Source organism: Salvelinus namaycush, chromosome 2 (assembly GCF_016432855.1).
Source record: "Salvelinus namaycush isolate Seneca chromosome 2, SaNama_1.0, whole genome shotgun sequence".
Lineage (NCBI taxonomy): Eukaryota > Metazoa > Chordata > Actinopteri > Salmoniformes > Salmonidae > Salvelinus > Salvelinus namaycush.
Window position 1 is genome coordinate 21511618 of NC_052308.1, and position 24336 is coordinate 21535953.

Genomic DNA, 24336 nt, shown 5'->3' on the forward strand with positions numbered 1-24336 from the left:
TCAGAGAGCTCCAGCTGCAGCGAGCCCTCAGGAAGCACCAGTGCTGAGCAGAGCAGGCCCATGGGCCGCTGGCCGCCGGGAGAGGGAGAGGGAGCCCTGTTTGAGTTGGCAAACAGTCCCCTCTCCTCTCGGGGAAGTTCTGCTGCATCTGCAGAAAAGCCAGTGGAGGGTGGCGGGTTGCTCTGACGGGACACACGGTGGTGACTCCAAGGGCAGGATGGGCTTTTTCCACCTCTCCTCCCTTTCAGGAAACACATTTAGCCTTTTCTTCCCTCCATGTTTGAAAAAGGATAGAAAGAGTGGAGATGGCGGAGGGGGGAGTTGGCGGAGGGGGGAGGTGGCGGGGGAGGGGGGGGTGTCAGAGGGGACAGGGTTGTGTATGACAGAAGTCAGCCACAGGGGGTTGGTGTAATCTGGTAATCTGTGGCGTTTATTTGAGATGGGGTACTGTGCAATGCTTCAACAAGCTATTTTGCTGTGTGTTCTCTGAGCCCTTTTCTCTCTGCTGGGGTTTCATTTATATTGAATTAAAAAAAGTTTATTGGTCATTTTAACAACGTTCTGTTAAACTTACACTATTTTTATTTTTCCTTCCACAGCGGAGGGATTTGTCTTCAGAGGGCTGTAGTAATTAAGCAGAAGGAGCTGTGGATCTAGGGTTAGGGACGAACAGTGTTTAAATGCAATTAGAGCGCAGCTAGAATCAATTTGAACTCAATTACAGTTTTCTGAATGTGCCAATATTTGTTTAATCAAGGGAATTCTCATTTGTGATGCTAAATATGTATCCAAAGATATTTAAAACATGGAAAGAATTGTTTGAAAGTGACCTCTCTATATACAGTGCCTTCAGAAAGTTTTCAGACCCTTTGACACCACATTTTGTTACATTACAGTCTTATTCTAAAATGGATTAAGTAAATAAAATCCTTAGCAATCTACACACAATACCCCATAATGACAAAGTGAAAACAGGTTTTTAGACATTTTTGCAAATGTATTAAAAATAAAAAACAGAAATACCGTATTTACATAAGTATTCAGACCCTTTGCTATGAGACTCAAAATTGAGCTCAGGTGCATCCTGTTTCCATTGATCATCCTTGAGATGTTTCTACAGCTTGATTTGAGTCCACCTGTAGTAAATTTAATTGATTGGACATGATTTGGAAAGGCACACAGTTGTCTATATAAGGTCCCACAGTTGACAGTGCATGTCAGAGCAAAAACCAGGCCATGAGGTTGAAGGAATTGTCCTTAGAGCTCTAAGGCAGGATTGTGTGGAGGCACAGATCTGGGGAAATGTACCAAAACATTTCTGCAGCATTGAAGGTCCCCAATAACACAGTGGCCTCTATCATTCTTAAATGGAAGAAGTTTGGAACCACCAAGACTCTTCCTAGAGCTGGCCGCCCGGCCAAACTGAGCGATCGGGGGAGAAGGGTCTTTGGTCAGGGAGGTGACCAAGAACCCGATTGTCACTCTGCCAGAGCTCTAGAGTTCCTGTGTGGAGATGTTAGAACCTTCCAGAAGGACAATCATCTCTGCAGCACTCCACCAATCAGGCCTTTGTGGTAGTGGCCAGACGGAAGCCACTCCTCAGTAAAAGGTACATGACAGCCCGCTTGGAGTTTGCCAAAAGGCACCTAAAGACTCTCAGACCATGAGAAACAATACTCTTTGGTCTGAATGCCAAGCGTCACGTCTGGAGGAAACCTGGCACCATCAGTACGGTGATGCATAGTGGTGGCAGCATCATGCTGTGGGGATGTTTTTCAGTGGCAAGGACTGGCAGACTAGTCAGGATCGAGGGAAAGATGAACGGAGCAATGTACAGAGAGATCCTTGATGAAAACCTGCTCCAGAGCGCTCAGGACCTCAGACTGGGGGTGAAGGTTCACCTTCCAACAGGTCAACGACTCTAAGCACACAGCCAAGACAATGCTGGAGTGGCTTTGGGACAAGTCTCTGAATGTCCTTGAGTGGCCCAGCCAGAGCACTGACTTGAACCTGATCGAACATCTCTGGAGATACCTGAAAGTAGCTGTGCAGCAACTCTCCCCATACAACCTGACAGAGCTTGAGAGGATCTGCAGAGAAGAATGGGAGAAACTCCCCAAATACAGGTGTGCCAAGTTTATAGCGTCATACCCAAGAAGACTCGAGGCTGTAATTGTGCTTCAACAAAGTACTGGGTCTGAATACTTTTTGTTGCTTTGTCGTTATGGGCTATTGTGTGTGGATTGATGAGGAAAATAAACAATTTAATCAATTTTAGAATAAGGCTGTAACCTAACAAAATGTGGAAAAAGTCAAGGGGTCTGAATACTTTCCAAAGGCACTGTATCTCTCTCTCACATACACATATCACACACACACACATATTTGTTTTACAATCCTTGTGGGGACCAAACAATTGATTCCCATTCAAATCCTATTTCCCTAACCTTAACCCCAAACCCCTAAACTTAACCCCTAATGCTAATTCTAACGCTAATTGTAACCCTAAACTTTACCACTAAGCCAAAAAAAAATGATTGTAGGGACTGGTGAAATGTCCCCACTTGTCTGGACTTCTGGTCCCCACAAGGATAGTAAATACGCACACAAATACTGTAAATACTCTTTCACAATAATAGGGAGGTACCCAACAGGAATTAAATACTGTGTTTGTCGTTTTTTGGATTGAAGGAGTGCCATAGATTTCATAATTTCCAACTGACAATAATATCTTCCTCTTTTTCTTCTTTTCACTTTTATATATATTCCCCCTCCATTCCTCTCTCTCGCTCTCTCTCTTCCTTTCTCCTTCTCTCTCTCTCTCTTCCTTTCTCCTCTCTCTCTCCTTTCTCCTTCTCTCTCTCTCTCCTTTCTCCTTCTCTCTCTCTCTCTCTCTCTCTCTTCCTTTCTTATTTTTTCTCTCTTTTTCTCTCTCTCTCTCGCTCTCTCTCACTCTTTCTCTTTCTCGCTCTCTTCCACCTGCTGTGCCTTCCTCCAGCTTGGAGACTCCAGTGGTGACCCCCTGTGGAGACAGAGATCAAAGTAAGTGACTGGAGTCAGACCCCATTGACACAACCATACAGTAGAACCAGAGACAGACTCTTAATAGACATGACAGATCTATACTCAAATACTCCTATTAAATTGACTACATCCATGGACAAGTGTTTCCCTGTGAAGAGTGTTTCCTTCTACCCTAAGAAAAAAAGGTGCTATCTAGAACCTAAAAGGGTTTTTCGGCTGTCCTCATATGAGAACCCTTTGAAGAACCCTTTTTGGTTTCAGGTAGAATCCTTTCCACAGAGGGCTCTACATGGAAACCAAAAGGGTTCTACATAGAACCAAAAAAGATTCTCCTATGGGGACAGCCAAATAACCCTTTTGGAACACTTTTTTCTAAGAGTAGTGCATCCACAGTAAACTTGATGAAGATATATCTCAGAGAAATATAAAAATGCAAATGTTTACAGGGTCATCTGATGAAAAGGTCGCAAACGATACATTTGATTTTGCATAATAACTGGTGCTGTTGTAAATGGATCACTTGGTCAGTTGCTTTATACTTTCAATGAAGCAGAAATGTTAGTGACATTGCATGATTAACATAGGTTCCAGATATCCCTTTAATCCACACCCCCGTATAGTCACAGTTGTGACTGAATTCAAGGCAAAAACATGACCAGATACTATATGCAGGTTCATGTCTGCAACCCTTCCTCGCACCATCTCTCAAGTCATTTACACTCTGTGTGGTGTATAAACACATTCAAAGCAAACAATGACCCAGAGCAGACTTCACACTGCAAAACTATTTCAAAGCACTGTAAACAGTAAACATGGCTGACCTTCCTCCTGACCACACCACCAACACACAGAGGAGGCTCAGCCTTAAATCTGGTGTTTGCATTAAGATTCATTTTGACCTTAGCAAGACATGTTGTAGGTTACATTTATCTGTTCAGTCTCTGTCTGTTTTGGTGTGATATTTGTCAGGTTCTATTCTGTGACCATATGGCCATGATCCTCAGTCGCTATGCATTTGATTTAACAGTTTGTCTCCCATTGGGGTTGATCGTGTTGTTGTTGAATTAGGGTATCAGACATTAGTTAAGAGCACTGGATAGCTCTTCTAGACCCAGTTACTGTCCCTCACTGCTGGGCAGAACTATACTGATTTATATGAGCTATACTGGTTTATATGAGCTATACTGGTTTATATGAACTTTACTGGTTTATATGAACAATGAACTATACTGGTTTATATGAACTATACTGGTTTCTATGAACTATGAACTATACTGGTTTATTTAAACTATACTGGTTTCTATGAACTATACTGGTTTATATTAGCTATACTGGTTTCTATGAACTATACTGGTTTCTATGAACTATACTGGTTTATATGAACTATGAACTATACTGGTTTATATGAACAATGAACTATACTGGTTTATATGAACTATACTGGTTTCTATGAACTATGAACTATACTGGTTTATCTAAACTATACTGGTTTCTATGAACTATACTGGTTTATATTAGCTATACTGGTTTATATGAACTATACTGGTTTATATGAACTATACTGGTTTATATGAGCTATACTAGTTTATATGAGCTATACTGGTTTATATGAGCTATGAACTATACTGGTTTATATGAGCTATACTGGTTTATATGAACTATACTGGTTTATATGAACTAGGTGACCAAGAACCCGACGGTCACTGACAGAGCTCCAGAGTTCCTCTGTGGAGATGGGAGAACCTTCCAGTAGGACAATCATCTCTGCAGCACTCCACAAATCAGGCCTTTATGGCAGAATGGTCAGCCACTCCTCAGTAAAAGGTAAATTACAGCCTAAGGCACCTAATGGACTCTCAGACCATGAGAAACAAGATTCTTGGGTCTAATGAAACCAAGATTGAACTCTTTGGCCTGAATGCCAAGTGTCACATCTGGAGGAAACCTGGCAGCATCCCTACGGTGAAGCATGGTGGTGGCAGCATCAGGCTGTGGCAATGTTTTCCAGCAGCAGGGCCTGGGAGACTAGTCAGGATCGAGGGAAAGATGAACAGAGCAAAGTACAGAGAGATCCTTGATGAAAACCTGATCCAGAGCGCTCAGGACCTTGACTGGGGCAAAGGTTCACCTTCCAACAGGACAACAACCCTAAGCCCACAGCCAAGACAACGCATGAGTGGCTTTGGGACAAGACTCTGAATGTCCTTGAGTGGCCCAGCCAGAGCCCGGACTTGAACCTGATCGAACATCTCTGGAGAGACCTGAAAGTAGCTGTGCAGCAACGCTATAATTAAGATATAATGCCAGAGAAGCCAGTGTTTGGTGCCAATATATCTTCCAAACACCGGCTTCGAGGGCATTACACTTTTGTACAATGGGTTACCAACATATTCAAATAATGATTGACATATTTTCATTAAGACGTTATTTTTATGAATTTATTCATACTATTTCATCCTTCCACAAGATATAGTTCCGACGCAAATGTAAGGTTAATACCCAAGCTGGGTTGTTGTTCGATTCGGTTGCTAGAGACGCGACCCAGTCGTTCAGTCTTTTTGTTCTGTATCTCTGGGTGCGAGCAGTCATTCGTTCTAAATGTTCTATTACCATACTGGCTGGCAACATAATTATCCCTTGCTTGCTAGCTAGTCAACTACGGCTAACTTGTGGTCACGTCAAAAAGTGCAGCCAGACTAACAGCAAAGTAGCTGCATTTGCATTTGTTTCAGTGGTTTTCTAGTAACATTTATTTGGATACATCCATAACAATGAGCGAATGAGGCATAATTTGCCTGGCATAGAACATTTGCTCACTCATCAGGACACTATTGTTCAGAGGAGCTAGCTAACAACACAGTTATCACAATCACTTAAAACTGAAGCTGGAAAGACTGCAAACTAGCTGCACTTCGTTTCGTTTGACCTTTTTTCAATTGACATTTCTTTTTATATATCCATAAAAATTATGCTAGCTGATTCATGATTTCAACTGGCTGAGAAACGCTGCCCGACTGTCTATCTCGTCCCGACTCCCGACACATTCATTACTATGGGACAGCTGGAGATTGAATTTGAATATTGAAACAATGTTGCAAATGTCGGAGAGATAGACAGCAAGGTTTATACAAATCTCCGCTGTTGAAAACTAGCTGTTAGTCTAAAAGATGTGAGATAATGTATAGATGCTTTTTATAGTGGAGATCAAGTTTATAAATTGCTTGGCTGGGCTGATGAGACAGTGGATTGTGCAGTCAGTTGGAACAAAGTAAATAGGCATTTTAATGGCATAGATTTAGCCGGTGGTAACTTGTGGAATAGAAACCTGCTGGAATGCGGTTTTAACCAATCAGCATTCAGGATTAGATCCACCCATTGTATAATGGTTTATGTGAACTATACTGGTTTATATGAAATATACTGGCTTATTTGAACTCATATCCTTCTCTGTGTTTCCCTCAGTGGAGTCGGGGGTGATTGTGAGGTGCTGTGAACCCCTCCTTAATAAAGCCCAGCTGTGGAATGATCAAATAGTGGATCTAATTAAAGCGCTGGCGTTCACCAATGTAGAATTCTCTCTGGAATGATAACAACCTGTGATATGTCCAGTGGAATGAGCTGGGCAGGTCTTGGGGAATGAGGGGATTGTGTGGCAAGCCATGTTGTTCACATATATTAATTTCATACACAGACCAAAATCCCAATATTTTACCATGCCTGCTTTTATGTACTATATTTTATATCTGAAAGGGGTAGGGGGTTAAAAAACAAGGACAAATAAAAGCCAGCTAAAGACCTAGTCATGATTCCTGCGTTTTCACGGACCCTGTAACCAAAATACAGGTATCAGGTCAGTGTGACGGGTTCACTGCTTTTCTGCAGGTAAACCCATTAACACTTCCATTGTTAAACACCTCCCTAAATTGAAATGTAAACAGTCTCCATGGTTTAATAACACCCCTCACCCCTCCCAGTTTGCTAGTTACCCACTGATACAGTTGAAGTCTGAAGTTTACATACACGTAGGTCGTTTTTCAACCCCTCCCCAACTTTCTTGTTAAAAAACTATAGTTTTGGCAAGTCGGTTAGGACATCTACTTTGTGCATGACAAGTAATTTTTCCAACAATTGTTTACTGACAGTGGGTCAGAAGTTTACATACACTAAGTTGACTGTGCCTTTAATTAAACAGCTTGGAAAATTCCAGAAAATTATGTCATGGCTTTAGAAGCTTCTGATAGGCTAATTGACATCATTTGAGTCAATTGGAGGTGTACCTGTGGGTGTATTTCAAGGCCTACCTTCAAACTCAGTGCATCTTTGCTTGACATCATGGGAAAATCTAAAGAAATCAGCCAAGACCTCAGAATAAAAATTGTAGACCTCCACAAGTCTGGTTTATCCTTGGGAGCAATTTCCAAACGCCTGAAGGTACCACGTTCATCTGTACAAACAATAGTACGCAAGTATAAACACCATGGGACCACGCAGCCGTCATACCGCTCAGGAAGGAGACGCGTTCTGTCTCCTAGAGATGAACGTACTTTGGTGCGAAAAGTGCAAATCAATCCCAGAACAACAGTAAAGGACCTTGTGAAGATGCTGAAGGAAACAGGTGCAAAAGTATCTACAGTGGGGCAAAAAAACTATTTAGTCAGCCACCAATTGTGCAAGTTCTCCCACTTCAAAAGATGAGAGAGGCCTGTAATTTTCATCATAGGTACACTTCAACTATGACAGACAAAATGATGGGGAAAAATCCAGAAAATCACATTGTAGGATTTTTTATGAATTTATTTGCAAATTATGGTGGAAAATAAGTATTTGGTCAATAACAAAAGTTTATCTCAATACTTTGTTATATACCCTTTGTTGGCAATGACAGAGGTCAAACGTTTTCTGTAAGTCTTCACAAGGTTTTCACACACTGTTGCTGGTATTTTGGCCCATTCCTCCATGCAGATCTCCTCTAGAGCAGTGATGTTTTGGGGCTGTTGCTGGGCAACACGGACTTTCAACTCCCTCCAAAGATTTTCTATGGGGTTGAGATCTGGAGACTGGCTAGGCCACTCCAGGACCTTGAAATGCTTCTTACGAAGCCACTCCTTCGTTGCCCGGGCGGTGTGTTTGGGATCATTGTCATGCTGAAAGACCCAGCCACGTTTCATCTTCAATCCCCTTGCTGATGGAAGGAGGTTTTCACTCAAAATCTCACAATACATGTCCCCATTCATTCTTTCCTTTACACGGATCAGTCGTCCTGGTCCCTTTGCAGAAAAACAGCCCCAAAGCATGATGTTTCCACCCCCATGCTTCACAGTAGGTATGGTGTTCTTTGGATGCAACTCAGCATTCTTTGTCCTCCAAACACGACGAGTTGAGTTTTTACCAAAAAGTTATATTTTGATTTCATCTGACCATATGACATTCTCCCAATCTTCTTCTGGATCATCCAAATGCTCTCTAGCAAACTTCAGATGGGCCTGGACATGTACTGGCTAGGCCACTCCAGGACCTTGAAATGCTTCTTACGAAGCCACTCCTTCGTTGCCCGGGCGGTGTGTTTGGGATCATTGTCATGCTGAAAGACCCAGCCACGTTTCATCTTCAATGCCCTTGCTGATGGAAGGAGGTTTTCACTCAAAATCTCACGATACATGGCCCCATTCATTCTTTCCTTTACACGGATCAGTCGTCCTGGTCCCTTTGCAGAAAAACAGCCCCAAAGCATGATGTTTCCACCCCCATGCTTCACAGTAGGTATGGTGTTCTTTGGATGCAACTCAGCATTCTTTGTCCTCCAAACACGACGAGTTGAGTTTTTACCAAAAAGTTATATTTTGATTTCATCTGACCATATGACATTCTCCCAATCTTCTTCTGGATCATCCAAATGCTCTCTAGCAAACTTCAGACGGGCCTGGACATGTACTGGCTAGGCCACTCCAGGACCTTGAAATGCTTCTTACGAAGCCACTACTTCGTTGCCCGGGTGGTGTGTTTGGGATCATTGTCATGCTGAAAGACCCAGTCACGTTTCATCTTCAATGCCCTTGCTGATGGAAGGAGGTTTTCACTCAAAATCTCGCGATACATGTCCCCATTCATTCTTTCCTTTACACGGATCAGTCGTCCTGGTCCCTTTGCAGAAAAACAGCCCCAAAGCATGATGTTTCCACCCCCATGCTTCACAGTAGGTATGGTGTTCTTTGGATGCAACTCAGCAGTCTTTGTCCTCCAAACACGACGAGTTGAGTTTTTACCAAAAAGTTATATTTTTGTTTCCTCTGACCATATGACATTCTCCCAATCTTCTTCTGGATCATCCAAATGCTCTCTAGCAAACTTCAGACGGGCCTGGACATGTACTGGCTTAAGCAGGGGGACACGTCTGGCACTGCAGGATTTGAGTCCCTGGCGGCGTAGTGTGTTACTGATGGTAGGCTTTGTTACTTTGGTCCCAGCTCTCTGCAGGTCATTCACTAGGTCCCCCCGTGTGGTTCTGGGATTTTTGCTCACCGTTCTTGTGATCATTTTGACCCCACGGGGTGACATCTTGCGTGGAGCCCCAGATCGAGGGAGATTATCAGTGGTCTTGTATGTCTTCCATTTCCTAATAATTGCTCCCACAGTTGATTTCTTTAAACCAAGCTGATTACCTATTGCAGATTCAGTCTTCCCAGCCTGGTGCAGGTCTAAAATTTTGTTTCTGGTGTCCTTTGACAGCTCTTTGGTCTTGGCCATAGTGGAGTTTGGAGTGTGACTGTTTGAGGTTGTGGACAGGTGTCTTTTATACTGATAACAAGTTCAAACAGGTGCCATTAATACAGGTAACGAGTGGAGGACAGAGGAGCCTCTTAAAGAAGAAGTTACAGGTCTGTGAGAGACAGAAATCTTGCTTGTTTGTAGGTGACCAAATACTTATTTTCCACCATAATTTGCAAATAAATTCATTAAAAATCCTACAATGTGATTTTCTGAAGAAAAAAAATCTCATTTTGTCTGTCATAGTTGAAGTGTACCTATGATGAAAATTACAGGCCTCTCTCATCTTTTTAAGTGGGAGAACTTGCACAATTGGTGGCTGACTAAATACTTTTTTAACCCACTGTATATCCACAGTAAAACGAGTCCTATATTGACATAACCTGAAAGGCTGCTCAGCAAGGAAGAAGTCACTGCTCCAAAACCGCTATAAAAAAGCCAGACTACGGTCTGCAACTGCACATGAGGACAAAGATTGTACTTTTTGGAGAAATGTCCTCTGGTCTGTTGAAACAAAAATAGAACTGTTTGGACAGTATAACCATTGTTATGTTTGGAGGAAAAAGGGGGAGGCTTGCAAGCCGAAGAACACCATTCCAACCGTGAAGCACGGTGGTGGTTTCAACATGTTGTGGGGGGGCTTTGCTGCAGGAGGGACTGGTGCATTTCACAAAATAGATGGCATCATGAGGAGAAAATTTATGACCCCAAGCATACTTCCAAAGTTGTGGCAAAATGGCTTATGGACAACAAAGTCAAGCTATTGGAGTGGCCATCACAAAGCCATGACCTCAATCCTATAGAAAATTTGTGGGCAGAACTGAAAAAGCGTGTGCGAGCAAGGAGGCCTACAAACCTGACTCAGTTCCACCAGCTCTGTCAGGAGGAAAGCGACAAAATTCACCCAACTTTTTGTGGGAAGGTTGTGGAAGGCTACCCGAAATGTTTGACCCAAGTTAAACAATTTAAAGGCAATGCTACCAAATACTAATTGAGTGTATGTAAACTTCTGACCCACTGGGAATGTGATGAAAGAAATAAAAGCTGAAATAAATCCTTCTCTCTACTATTATTCTGACATTTCACATTATTAAAATAAAGTGGTGATCCTAACTGACCTAAGACAGGGAATTTTTACTCTGATTAAATGTCAGGAATTGTGAAAAACTGAGTTTAAATGTATTTGGCTAAGGTGTATGTAAACTTCCGACTTCAACTGTATGTATAAAAGTGGTATACCTGCAAGAATGTTGTGTGTAAAGGGCTGTTTGAAAGGGGTTCCTACAAACATTGCCTTATATATATTTTTACAGGTAATATACAACATCTTCTCTCTGAAATGGATAGTAGATGCCAGGAGGAAGCTAATGAAGGCCAGACAGATCCTCTGGATGCAGGCCTTAAATGATCCCTCAGAATACGTTAGAGACTTGCAATGTTGTAGAATTTTTACAACGTTGCAGATTCTTTAGGTATATGTTTTGGTATGCTTATGATATGTTGTGATACTGAAGGTATCTTGAGGTTTGATGCGGCTGTTTGAAAGGGCAGACATGGTGTTCCGGCATATTATCAGGTGTTCAATCAGTAGTATTCTGTTGTGTGTTGTATTAAGCCACGATGTGTCGTGTCTAGTTTTGTGTGTTTGCAAAACAGGTTGATATTGAATGGAACAAATCAATGTTTTGTCATCTGATAATGTAAATGAGCCATCTAAATATTTCCCTTCTGTGGTATTTACATAACCAGTTTGGCCTTTAATACTTGTGGAAATTCAAACGTTTGTCTAATTTGCCAATTATTATTTGTTATTATAAAAAAGTGTTTTAGGATGAGAGGTAGGCTAAATGTCATTTTGCTGTCACAAACATGAATGACATAAATAGAAGATAATACAGAAATAAAAGAACGCTCTTTGACAGTTCTGTCTCAGACAAGTGTTTGATGAATATAACACAGACAATCCTTTGCATGTAAATGTATCCAAAACTTGCAATTACTAGGCACTTTTGAATATTGATTAGAGAAGACAAGGACACAGAAGTGAAGCACTTATGAATGTATGAAAGAGCTTCTGAAACAGTGCCATTAGTAACTACTTCTCAGCCTCTTTAGTGCTGCTCTTCCCACTAAATGCATGCTGATTTGACTGGTGATGAGAAACAATGTCATTTCATTATTGCTGATATTGCATGATGTGTACTTCATAGATGTATGGTGAAATAATCAATTAGCAATGGTCATCGCTGATGTATTTAAGCTTACAATGTAAGTCTCGCATGGAATATATTCTGGCACTTTCTTTGAAGGCACTTAAAGCACTTCATACTATTTATGTCTGTCCAAGAGAATGTGCATTGTTAAGCCAATAAACCCTTGATGGAGATTTGATTTAAAGCATTAAAGTATTTCTATAGACATTGGGGGAAAGAAATTGATTCTCAATATAAACGAATGGCAATTTTGAGGAGGTCTTAGGTTAAGTGAATACTTTCCATAATTTTTTCCCTTAAATTACATTTTTCCATGGCCATTATGAAATACACATTTTGAATGTTGTTTCAGCACTCCTTGCATGATTGAGAACATACACTTCAACACTATGTCACCCAAAGTAGTTGCTTACAATAAACTGACTCAAAGTGAGTATTTGACAGTGGTTGTACAGCCAGTGATGTGTCCCACCTCCTGACCTTCCAAACTGTGGACATGCATCCTTGGCCCAGACTCTGTCTGTCTGTAATGCTGCAGCGCTGTTTGTCAACACATAGAGAGGATGAGGCGCGTGGAGCGACGTGCTGCTCGCCTTGTGTCTGGCTCGCAGACATGAAGCTACGACACGATGTGACAAGCAACAGATGTGTCACACTGCCTGGAATCAACAAGCCATCCTGAGCTGAGCTGAGCATGCAGTCAGACACGGCTCCTGTGAACTGAACACTGCGCTGCTGGCAGTGGCAGGCAGGCAAGCGCTGCTCCTAGCTTTCTGTCTGAGCTGAGGGACGACAGGACAGGCCTGGTTACTGGGCCTCTCTCTGACGCTGCCTCCCAGTCACTCTGACATCTGAGGTCTGGACTGGAGCTCTGATCAGATAGACCGTACTGTATGCTCTCAAATGCCCTCACAGACACTGTGTGAGGCACGGTCACAGCCACAGTGAGATAACAGAGTGCTCTATGTTGAGTGCAGAGTGATTTGATTGACTATAACATCATGAAATAGAGTACATGTTTTATTGTGTACTTGTTTACTACTTAGTACTGTAATATGGTCTTCCCCAGTTTATGGTTTTCAGGTTACTGTATGTATTTAGTAAATGGATGAGCTTCTATCAGAGACAGAGAATAGTCTGGCTCTCTGAGAGGAAGAAACTTAAGCCACACTATAGACTCATCCTATCATCCTAGTGTATGCAAAACCATTTTGTCTGTTTGACTGGCTGTAAAACTGTAACAAATGTTGGTGATATGAGGGACAACCTTAATAATATCCTCTGCAGTTTAATCTTCTGATCTGTTCGGCCCTGTAAGAAAATAGTGTGGGCTTGTGTTAGTGAGGGTGAGCAACAGGAATAGTTCGTCTCAACAAGTGAACAGATGCAGGGTTACTAGAGTCCCCCTGCATCTGTTTACCACAGGAAAGCCACATGATGCTGGAGCTCCATGGCTGCATTTATACAGGCAGCCCAATTCTGATATGTGAAAGATCTGATGTGATTGGTAAATTCGTGGAAAAATATCAGAATTGGGCTGCCTGTGTAAACTCAGCCCATGTGTATAATTGAGCTATTTTCCTTGGCTCTGCTGTAACCTGTTAACTTATTGTTATGTCCTTCAGCCTCACTCACACACTGCTGCTAAACTTTCCGTCATAGCGTGGGGAGACATTTTTATGATCATAATCACGCCTAGCCAACACAGCTATGTAAATATAGTATTATCGGCAATTCCAATTTGGTTAAGTGGCATGAACGTGGGTAATACAGACAGTTCTATCTCTGCGATATAGGCTGCAGTTAGGAATCAGGGGTAACTTGCTTTTAGGTAATAGAGCTATGTTACAGGAATGTAATCATGTCAAATAATAAAAAGAACAACAATATTTCTGACTTTACAAAAACGGCATCGTTGTGAAGAATTCATCTGTTGATGTGCAACTCCAGTTCACGTATATGGAAATTGAAATGGAATATCTAGATCTGAATTGTGTTATTTCAATATTCAAATATTAATACAAAACAATTGAATGCTGCATGACTAACTATTTGCATACAGCTGTTTGGTGAACAGAGATACTTGCTAAAGAGAAAGGGGAATTTAGTGAGTGGCACACAATCAAACCTTTTGTCTTCTTGTTGCAGGCAAACGGAAGTACAGTGTTGATGTGCATGTACTGTACTGACACAATACATGATGTACTTGTTTTTAATAGCAAAAATATGTACTGTAATTCAGTATTCTCTCGTGACATAATTCAATGCCTGAAATGCCAACTTTGGAAACCTTTCACATTGTTCCTATTTATCCAAAGGATCCAATATCCTGGAATGCCTGGCTAGTATGAACTCAATTCCACAGTGAGAGCCATTTTTTGGCCGGAGCATCATCATTACTCTTTGAGTTCCAGCATAATAGATGCTATTGTGTCCCAACTGTAGATGTTTGTTTGAATATACCACTCAGCCCTTCTCTCCTCCTCCTCCTCCTCTGTTAGCGTGGGAATGAGCCTGTAGGTCAGGCATTGGGAAGACAGACGGAGTGGGAGGGGTGGATGCAGAGGGGGGGAAGGACCCCTCCACTATTTGACAGGGTTAAACATTGTGAAAGATTGCCACTGCAAGCTGTGACATCTGTAGCAAGTATCAACGCAAACTGTAATTAAGTAGAATCAGCGATTTAAAATTCTATATGCTACGTAATAACAGGCAGTAATGAATAATTTAAGGGAAGGGGCTGCCGTCTGACATTTTTTCTCCTGTGTTTAAATTTAGCCTGTGTCATTGTCCGGCACTTTGATTAATTGGTTATCGCTCTTAACTATACATCTCCATGAAATATCTCTTTCCATCTGTCATTAAACTGCACATGGAAATTGGTTCTATATTTCCAATCAGGTACTGCAGACACGCATATAATTAGATTTAAAAAAAAATAAAAATAGCCACCAGGATGTTAACCATAGTATACCGTTATGACTGCGACCATTTGGAGAGTTGCTATTCTTTTATCTGTTGCATTAGGTTTGTGCACATTGCTCACCCCAAAATGACATTGAATGATTCTGTATGATAATGGGATTGAGAGCTCATACTGTCATACATTTGTATGATCAGCCTAAATGTGGTTTTAAACAGGACTGAGGTGTGTGGAGCTCTGTGAAGGTGCTTTATTGCTGGTGCTAGACCTGAGAGCTGAGAGCTGAAAGAGGCCTGGTCTACACAGTGAAGAGTGACCAGTCAGCCAGAGATTGGCTAGCCTGTCAAATAAAGATTAGACCTTCATTTCTTCATCTAATCCCTGTAAATCTCTCACGGAAGAACTTTGGGAACAGAGAGCTGGTACCGGAGCACGGCTTTACAGCTTGTGTCTCTTCCTTTATCTCTACATGTTCACCTCAGTGAACAGAACAACCTGTTGTTTTCAATTGCTGTGGTCAATCCCTCCAGCAGACATGTTTGGATTACAGATTTCAAATAGCGGTTTAAATTGGGCCATTTTCTCCCAGGTACAGTAATTAGGCGATTTGATCATTTATTTTGTGGATAGTAGAGTGTTTTCAGGGTAAACTTCTTCTGTAGCAACACCACATAGTCATTAAGAAAAGCAAGTTAGACTGGACTTTGATAGCCTTTCACACTCTGTAAACTACCCAAAGGCTTTGTAGTAGTGTGAACCTTTCCAGTTAAATATCTCCACATTAAGCTATTGGATGTCTCTCTTTGGTTTCCTCTTCAACATTTTTGATTATTCTTTTTATTGAATTATTAATTTGTATGTGTTGAATTATTGAATGAAGTTAATATATGATCAAATTAATTTTAACATTCTCTAAAATATTAATGATCAATGTTAAAAACGATGAAGTTAGAGACCTATTAACATAATCATAAACAGACACAGAAGAGTTTTTCAAGTTTGTCAAAGTCAAGTTTGCAGGGGGGACTGACTGACCTCATGGTGATTTCCCTAGATCTCCCTCTAGGGTCAGTTCATATAGAATAACTATGTTTAGTTGGCTGTCTATGTGCTTCCTGTCTGACCAGTGTCATGGGTGGGTGCAGCTCAGGGCCTCAGGTAATGGCAGGTGGGGGGACTTAATGACTTGATGACCTTTCGTCTGCATGTGATCTGTCACATCTCAACTGTCTGCAGCGGACTCCAGATCAGTCAAGAGGGCAGGAGAGGAACATTACAGAGATACTTAGAGCCCTGTTTAGGGCCTGCTTTCAACTCTCTGATTGGCAGGTAGAGCCCCAACGAGATGCATTGTTCACTGTTCTGTTAACCCCTGTTAACCCCTGTTAACCCCTGCTTGTCTGAGAGGCCAACCAGTTCAACTGAGAGTATTTGGTTGAACAGTGCTGTTTTTAAAAAAAATTTAGATTTAAAATTTTTTATAAAGTATTTGCAGTGAATATAGTTGAACCAATGGCTTCAGGAGAGTTTAATCTACTCTTTTGTCTGTTTTGATTTATCTGTTTCTTTCTTCTTTTTGATAACAAGTTTTCAGCAAAGATTCATTTTTTAAATTTCTTTAGTGTGTTCTTACAATTGCCCCATTGTATGAATAAAATATGGACATCAGAAAAAAATTACAATTTCTGTAACCATAGTGATAAGCACCTTAAAATGTGTTTACATTAATGATGTTTTAAATGTTAATGTCAGTTGAGAGCATAAGAAAGATGACATGATAGACTCACTATTCAAAATCTGATAGCCAGGGAGAAGTAAATTATTTCCAATATTTGATATTTAAATTATTTTCAAATGAACCGAGACATGAGCAGAGCAAAGGCGAGTAGTTTCTTCTGGTGATACTCGGGGTGTCTGTGTTTCCTTGCTGTGTCTCCGGCTCATTAATGTTCTGAGCATGTGAGAGAACCAGCAGAACTGTACTCCATAACCCATGGCACTGTGCTGTGTGCTGTGTGCTGTGTTTGTGTGAGACCTCGGGCCCCATGCATACATGCACACACAGACATCCCCCAGCCGTTTAAAGTCCACCGGCTCATTCAGAAAGGGATGGCTGCCGAGCTGTCCTGATTAAAATGACAATAGTCTAATTAACTCGACCTCGGTGTCAGTGCACAAAACGGATGCTTGCCCTCCACTTTCTGTCTAAAAAAACCTTTGTCTTCACTCCGTCCCAAAAAAGAAGATGTTTTTCAGGCAAACGCCTCAACCCCTTCGATGAGATTTGCTAATGGCAATAATTTTTTATAACCTAATTAAATCTAGGCAAAGTTTCTATATTTTTTCCTTCTGTGAAATCCTTGAGGTATCCTCCATTTTGGGGATAGTATTACAAGCATCTTCAAGCACTATTAAGTCATTTAAAATATTATATATGATTATAAACCGGTCTGTTTGTGCTCAACCTGATTTTATTTCAAACATGGATAATTACATTCACTCTCCAGTGATCTCCCTCTCTGAAGAGACAGAAGACAGTAGGCTCATCCCCCCGGCTCATCCCCCCCGGGCCCCTCGTCCTCTGCCCCCTAACTTCTAGCTCTATGAACAGACAGACCAGATAAAGACAGGCCAGAGATAGAGTATTGAACCAAGTGAACCCATTTTACAGCAAAGTTGAACATTTTAACCAGATAACAATTTTGTCTTTCATGCTCCACAACAGAGATATTTGAAAGGGGGATTTTGCTCTTGCAATACGATCGGTTGCCATTATTTGATACTCTCAGCTAAAGGAAGCGGGAGTAGAAAAAAAAACATGACAAAAAACTTGAGTGACCGAACTGGAAACGGCTTTCTGTTCTATTATCCTTTTGCTGGTGATTAAGGTCTATAGGGAGATAATTACGCTTTAGTCTTAAGTTAATGAAACAAAAACCTCTCTTCTTCTAAAAGGAAGGTCAGATCATTTGTGCTACTATCTGCAGACATGTCCCACCCTTGACGAGCCACATTGAGAATTGGTTTTGTTTTAAGGTTGGAGTCCCCCCACCCCCTTCCCCTCGCCTGTCAGTCTAGGACTGATATGAGGGATTTCTCGCTGAAGCCAGAAACAATGAGGTCTCTCTCTCGCTCACCAATGCTGGTGTCTGGTAGAATCTGACCACTATAGGTGCATGCAGGTAAAGGGGAAAACAACATCACAATGTCTTCTGGGATGTGTGCTGAATGGACACTGTAACACAGGGCAAAATATACAAGGGCAAATACCTCACCACCTGGTCCCTAATGCCCATCTAACAAGGTCTACCAGAAAGTAGCCAAAAATGACCTATGTTGTCACAGCAAAATAATCCTGCAGCAACAGGATTTGAACGTTTAGTCCACAATGTTGCTTGATCTGTACCTATCTGAACAAAAAAGTCCCTAATGAAAAGTGCCATACTGTTAATATAACTGTGTGTTAGTGTGGATTTTCAGTGAATTTATGTAAATCACGAAGCTCATCTGCATTTCCTGCGGTGCAGTAGAATTATTTCTCAGCAACAAAATATTGATCAAATTAAGATTTTACATCTGTATGCGTTAAATATAAATAAAATGCACAGGTTTGAATTTACTTCGGAAGAAACACAGGTGCCACATGTATAATTTCACTTCTAACAGCCCAAGGAGACATCTCTTTTGAAATGAATGGAAGTGAAGTGTGGACTAGCCACTGTTTGGTATGTCTGAGCCGTGTAGCACAAGTGGCGACCACAGAGCACATATTTAACTGTCCTTGTAGAAGTTCACATCTGGTGTGTGGAGCTGAGCTGGGCGACTCGGCGGCAGGGCAGTCCCTCCTCCCCCGACACCACTCTCACATTTCATCATCTGTTCTCCAGCGCCGGGGTGCTCCAGCATAAGTTGGCCGCTCTTGATCCATCTGTTGTTATTGTTTTCCACTGATAATTGGCTTGAACAATGGAATGCCTGTGTCCCCCTGCCTTTGAAACTCTATACCCTGTTTATTTTCCAGAGGTCTCATTTCTGCTCTCCGCGGCTCTCTCCTTCTCTCTCTCCTTCTCTCTGGCCCTCCTTTTCTCCCTGCCCCCCCCCCCCCCTCTCCCCCTTACTCCCTCCCTAGCCTGCTGTCTGCACCCCTCTTCCTCCATTTCTACTTCTCCCCCTTCTAATTTAGAGAGGGGCACATGAAATGAAATCTTTGACTGGGCATCAGTATATCACTCAGCATCTAAAGCTGGGCTCGAGATTTTCTTTGGGCATCGTCTCCCGTTCTCTTTGGTTCACTTGAAGTTTTAGTCATGAAGCCTGGCAGATTCAGGCAGACACTCCAGGAGTCTTGCACCGTTATGAGTTTCTGAATTCATATCCCGAGAGTTGGGGATAGACAGACAGATAGTTAAAGGGAGGGAGAGAGAGAGAGATAGAGGGAAGGAGAGAGAGAGAGAGAGGGAGCAAGAATGAGAAAGGGTCTGTAGACTGTAAGAGCTGGACAATTGTGTCTGTTCTAAATCGTATCCGTTTTTTCCCTGGCTTTAGAGACTCAGCCTTTATTTTCTATTCATCCATTAGGAGGTGTCCATAGGAGTGCAGCAGGGAGCAGAGACGGGGATGACTGAAGGCATGATAAGTAGTAGAAGTATGATACTTTTACTGGATATTGAAAGGAATATTCATACCCAAACATGACCTACTTTAATTACATTTTTTCATTTTAATAACACTTTACCGTTTAAGGTGATGGATATATCCTTTAGAATGTCCTATAGGTGATATAGTATGTCACATTTGCTTACACAAGTTAAGCGAGTAGCTGAAATTGATATTTTAAAAGTTGAAGATGAGGTATTTGATATTTATGTATTAAAAACAACTGATAGAAACAAATTTTATTTTTAAAAGTCCTACAACAAAAGTAATGTGTTTGAAGTTGGTATGTGTCTTTACAAACTTTGAGCACTTTACTGAGGACAAACTAAGTAGCTTTTTGTTCTGGACTGGTTGTGTGACCGTTCTGGTGTTCGTTCATTTGTTCTGCTTGCTCTTGTCTAATTAAACGGGCAGAGGACAGGTATGGCTCTCAGCAGGCGCCTGCTCTGCTCTGCCTGGTCTGTGCCAGTCCTGCATTTGCTGAGTGTTTGTGTTTATGCAAAGGGACCTCTTCCTGCATATTTAATCTAGAGCAAGGCTCTGGCTTTTGTTGTGTTTAGACCACATACCTCCAGTTCCTCTGAACACTGCAGTCAGGGCTCTCTTCAGCTCTCTCACACTACAACTACTGCTTTTACTGCTACTAGCACTGACAGGCTTTTCTTCTGTTTGAGAAGTGGATTGTAGAAGTCTTGTTAAACCTTGGGGAATCTACATTCATGTTTCAGTAATGTAATGAAACTCAGGCTCACGGTTCATGGGTAAGTCAGTAAAGATTTTAATTGTAATTTTTCTCCTTCTCTTCCCTGGCCTTGTATGGGTTCATGTTGCTTGTGTCTGTATTGTGGGTTTGTTCTGTAAGTGATGCAAAGAACTGTGCCGCAGGTAGAAAGATGCGTTCCTCTGAAGAGCTGAAGTTCTTCTGGAGGTCCAGGGTTTGGATTGAAGGCTTCTGACAGACTTAAGGGCTGCCTGACCAGCAGTCCTCTGGTGATCTCATAGAAGAGGCTTGCATCATGTGAACTAAACTAAACTGTGTGTGCGAGCGTGAGCTGCTCCTGTTCTCTAGTTCAGAACGGTGTGATAGCAAAGGAGTGAATGTGCTGCTGTGATGGGTGAGGGTATCAGTTCCTCTCTCCTTCTTTCCCTCCGTCTTTGTCCGGGGAAATGGAATCTGTGGGTTATTGATATTAATAGCACACAGGATCTGAGGTGGACGAATGGAGGAGCAGGACACAGAGACTTGGGAGAGTGGAAACGTGATATCACAGGAGAGAATTGACAGTCCTCCTGTTTGACAGGGTGGAAAGGAATTGGCCGTAAAAATAGCATTGCATAATCTGTCTGTCGGTTAGCCCCTTTGTGCTCTCCGTGTGTGTAGGGTTCTCTCCCTCCCTCCCTCCCTCCCTCCCTCCTCTCTATCTCTCTCTCTGCCTCCCTCTGTCCCAGCTAGTAGTTCTCAACTGTAGGAGAAACCAAATTAAGTTATTTTTCTGATGTTTACTTCATGGATCAGTTGATTAGAATCTGTGTATAGCCAGAGTGAAGTAATTTGGGTTTACATAGGAAGGGAATGCTCTATTCAAAGAGCTCTGTTAACATTTAAATAGTGTAAAGAAATGTGCTGCCTTGTTTGTTTAGGGTTAGGAGTGAAATTCCACTTCCTTGGTATTAAGGCGGAAAGCTCTCTCTGTGTACTTTGTTCTTAGCTCAGCAATACATGAGGGCAGGTCCAAAGAATCTCTGGGATCAGACAGGCTGACATTCAGCAGGCTGCACGCCTTTTCAGCTTACAGGCAAAAAAACCTCCAAATGCGAAGTTGGGTTTAATTGGTGGGTTTTGAGCCTGTTTGCGTGCTGTTTGAGTGCTGTTGTTTACAGACTATGTGGGTGTGCAATATAATGCCACCATGAAAGAGAAAATACACTTGATATTTTGAAGCGGTTTTTATGAGACGTAGTTATGTTTTCATTGAATCAGTCTGCCTTAATAAAGCTTGAAAGAAATGAAGGAAAAAATACTGTTCAGTCAGTCCTTTAGTGAATCACATATAAACAGCTGCATTTGTTTGAAAATGAGTCATGCCTTAGATTTTCCTGTGTTTCAGAGCACGGACAGTGACTTGGGAAATCTTCGACACACACCCTAAAAACAAACACTAATGTCCTGAATATAGATATCACTGACTGCCTATCCTGTTGGACTCCCTCTTATTATTATTATTATTAATACATTCTTTATATTGATCCACAAGACCATCACCCATTTCCAGGAGGAATGTTCAAACAAGCAAGACCACCACCCATTTCCGGCAGGAATGTTCAAACAAGACCACCACCCATTTCCAGGAGGAATGTTCAAACAAGCAAGACCAGCACCCATTTCCAGGAGGAATGTTCAAACAAGCAAGACCATCACCCATTTCCAGGAGGAATGTTCAAACAAGCAAGACCACCACTCATTTCCGGGAGGAATGTTCAAACAAGACCACCACCCATTTCCAGGAGGAATGTTCAAACAAGCAAGACCACCACCCATTTCCAGGAGGAATGTTCAAACAAGCAAGACCACCACCCATTTCCGGCAGGAATGTTCAAACAAGACCACCACCCATTTCCAGGAGGAATGTTCAAACAAGCAAGACCAGCACCCATTTCCAGGAGGAATGTTCAAACAAGCAAGACCATCACCCATTTCCAGGAGGAATGTTCAAACAAGCAAGACCACCACTCATTTCCGGGAGGAATGTTCAAACAAGACCACCACCCATTTCCAGGAGGAATGTTCAAACAAGCAAGACCAGCACCCATTTCCAGGAGGAATGTTCAAACAAGACCAGCACCCATTTCCAGGAGGAATGTTCAAACAAGACCACCATCCATTTCCAGGAGGAATGTTCAAACAAGACAACCACTCATTTCCGGGAGGAATGTTCAAACAAGACCACCACCCATTTACAGGAGGAATGTTCAAACAAGACCACCACCCATTTACCGGAGGAATGTTCAAACAAGACTACCACCCATTTACAGGAGGAATGTTCAAACAAGACCACCACCCATTTACAGGAGGAATTTTCAAACAAACCAATGCTATTTTTTGTTTTCACATACAACAACGAGTTAGCCTATAGGGACAAGGTCAGAGACCTGGTCGGGTGGTGCCAGAATAACAACCTATCCCTCAACATAATCAAGATAAAGGAGATGATTGTGGACTACAGGAAAAGGAGGAAGGAGCACGCTCCCATTTTCATCGATGGGGCTGTAGTGGAGCAGATTGAGAGCTTCAAGTTCCTTGGTGTCCACATCAACGACAAACTAGAATGGTTCAAACACACCAAGACAGTTGTGAAGAGGGCATGACAAAACCTATTATACCTCAGGAGACTGAAAAGATGTGGCATGGGTCCTCAGATCCTCAAAAGGTTCTACAGCTGCAACATCAAGAGCATCCTGACTGGTTGCATCACTGCCTAGTACGACAATTGCTCGGCCTCCGACCGCAAGACACTACAGAGGGTAGTGCGTATGGCCCAGTACATCACTAGGGCTAAGCTGCCTGCCATCCAGGACCTCTACACCAGGCGGTGTCAGAGGAAGGCCCTAGAAATTGTCAAAGACCCCAGCCACCCCAGTCATAGACTGTTCTCTCTACTACCGCATGGCAAGCGGTACCAGAGTGCCATGTCTAGGACAAAAGGCTTCTCAACAGCTTTTAACCCCAAGCCATAAGACTCCTGAATTACTATTTGCATTGTGTTCCCCCCCCCCCCCCCCCCGCCAACCCCTCTTTTTTGCTGCTGCTACTCTCTGTTTATCATCTATCCATAGTTACTTTAACTATACTTACATATACAATTAGCCCGACTAACCAGTGCCCCCACACATTGACTCTGTACCGGTACCACCTGTATATAGCCTCTCTACTGATATTTTCATTGTCATTTTACTGTTTTTCATTTTTTTTTTTTTTTTTACTTATCTATCGTTTACCTAATACCTATTTTTTTACTTAAAAATTGCACTGTTGGTTAGGGCTTGTAAGTAAACATTTCACTGTGAGGTCTACACCTGTTGTATTCGGCGCACGTGACAAATACACTTTGATTTGATTTGCTGTCTAGTTCATGGTATGATAAATAAACAGATCTGTGTAGAATGATGCAGCTAGCGTCACTAAGTGATCGAAACATGCTGATAGGCTTAAAGACAGTGAGTGAGGAAACTGTTCTATTGACAGACAGCCATCGAGTTGGGCATTAATTCATATGGTAATGACGTGTGAAAGTTCATTAACGACCTACCACAGAAGTAGCCACAGATATCGTTTTAAGCATGCTCAGAGTAATTAATGGAATAACTTTACTTTGTGGTAAATATTCATGAACTCTTCTTTTCTGTCAGACTGGTGTGAAGAGAGTGGAGAGTCTAGTCTGTCCATTAGAAGGGCTGAAGAGCCATCCGGAGTGGATGTTGGGCCTTCTTTTGGGATTGTGTGCGTTTCAGTGGAGGGGTATTCATTCCTTTTTTGAACATGCGATCCTACAACCTCTAAAATAGTCCCAACCAAGAATAAAAAAACACAATACTGATGAATGTTTTGCATTTGTCATGAAATACAGTGCTTTTATTTTTATACCAAAGATGCAACAATAATACATTGTATTTATTATTATACCAAAGAGGCAACAATAATATAGTGTATTTATTATTACATCACAGAGACAACAATAATACAGTATATTTATTATT

At 41.9% G+C, this 24336-nt stretch overlaps 1 protein-coding gene across 8 annotated transcripts in view; it reads left to right on the forward strand.

The window, feature by feature from the left end:
• LOC120060082 (forkhead box protein P1-B-like) overlaps window positions 1-24336 on the forward strand; it is a 236240-nt gene that overhangs the window by 65109 nt on the left and 146795 nt on the right. For 7 of the 8 annotated variants that reach the window (XM_039009214.1, XM_039009198.1, XM_039009205.1 and 4 more), the window contains one exon: window positions 2999-3042. The exons of the other annotated variant lie outside the window; for it this stretch is intronic. The gene's annotated coding sequence lies outside the window, so the exon portion shown is untranslated. The remainder of the gene's footprint in view (window positions 1-2998; window positions 3043-24336) is intronic. 8 annotated transcript variants of the gene reach the window in all.